This window comes from Dendrobium catenatum, unplaced genomic scaffold, assembly GCF_001605985.2.
Source record: "Dendrobium catenatum unplaced genomic scaffold, ASM160598v2 original_scaffold_187647, whole genome shotgun sequence".
NCBI lineage: Eukaryota > Viridiplantae > Streptophyta > Magnoliopsida > Asparagales > Orchidaceae > Dendrobium > Dendrobium catenatum.
In genome coordinates this window covers 1-1,352 of record NW_021506065.1, presented here as the reverse complement: position 1 = coordinate 1,352, position 1,352 = coordinate 1, and the positions used below count along the sequence as shown (strand labels likewise).

Here is a 1,352-nt window from a genome sequence, read left to right as displayed (position 1 = left end):
TACAACTACAGAAGTCTCAAGAGCAGTAAAAAGAGAGATCGTCAATGACTGGATTTATAAAATTACTTTATTTTATTCATTCAAAATTTATATACAAGTTTACAAATATCATCTTTTTACAAGATTACATCAGCTGAAAAAAAAGAAAAAGTACAATGTCCTTCACAGAGGACTAAAATCTATCTCCTAAACTACGCCTGAAGAGGAAGTCCACAGCCTTATTCTCCTCCTTCCGAAGATCAGATATTCTGCACTTCTAGGACCTGCACAAAGCAAAAGAGAAGTCAGTAGAATGAAAAAGAATCATAAAGAACATATATAAGAGACTATAAAAAAATGTTGTACCTGAAACAGAAGTCTCCTGAGGTGGCTAGCGAACAAGTATCCCGCTCCTCTCCAAAAACCTGTGCAGAGCAAAAAAGGGGTGGCAGAAAGCAGCTAAAAAAAAAGAACAGTACAAACAAAGTAAAAACGTACCAAAACTAAAGTCTCCTGAGGCAGTAAACTGGCTAAAGCTCGGATCCTCTTCTTGTAGTAGCCTGCACAAAATACAAAGCAGTGTCAGTACGAGCACAAAATCAAAATTAAATAAAAAATAAGGGAAGAAAGCGTACCTGAGCCCAAAAGTAACTGTAGAAATTCTGAAGCAGCTTCTTGACTACAAGTGCATCTACGGGATCTACAAAGGCATAAAGATGGACTATTAGAGGTCTATGGAATGAAAATCTTAGTGTGACTTCCCAACGAACTTTTAGAGATCCACTAAATGGAAACCCTAGTGTGACATCTAGAACAAATATCTAGAGATCCACAGGGTCAATCAACATACAACAAACGTGATTCGCTCTAGACACGTACCACATTTGTTGGGGGGCATTTGTTGACCCTCATGTCATACCCAAAGGAACCAAAGAGAAAAGAAGAAAAAAAAAAAAGAAATCTCGCATACATACCTTGTATCCGTTGAATCCCGAAATCCTTCCCGATTTTTCTCCCAAAATCAGCTAAAATCCTGCTGAATCCGGCGCCGTTACGGGAATCCTACGCGAATCCTACGACGACGGCCTCGTTCCTCACCTCTTTCGCATCTATAAAACGAAAGGGAAGACACCTCCATTCGGCTGCTCTTCCAACCCGACGCTTCTCCGAACTCCACCTCTGCTCCCTTCAATCCCCAACCCCGTCGAGCACTTGCCTGTGCCGACGTTTCACGCAAGCAGAGAGAGAGAGAGATTTCCTTCCTCATACCTGCAGCCATCCGAGCCCTCTGCTTCCAATCTCCATCCCGTCCGACCTCCCTCCGATCTCCAGCCGACGCCAAATCCCGACTTCCTCAGCCCCGACCTCCTCTT

At 42.7% G+C, this 1,352-nt stretch overlaps 1 long non-coding RNA gene across 2 annotated transcripts; it reads right to left on the bottom strand.

Moving 5' to 3' along the window:
* Positions 1-6: 6 nt before the first annotated feature.
* LOC114578855 lies at positions 7-1,301 on the bottom strand. Of its 2 annotated transcripts, none has more exons than XR_003699779.1 (3): positions 478-1,301; positions 346-404; positions 7-263 (listed from the first exon to the last, which is right to left on the bottom strand). It is a non-coding gene; the product is annotated as an uncharacterized LOC114578855 (long non-coding RNA). The 2 variants fall into 2 exon arrangements; XR_003699778.1 differs by having other exon boundaries at positions 7-404; positions 478-539; positions 615-1,301.
* Positions 1,302-1,352: the final 51 nt, after the last annotated feature.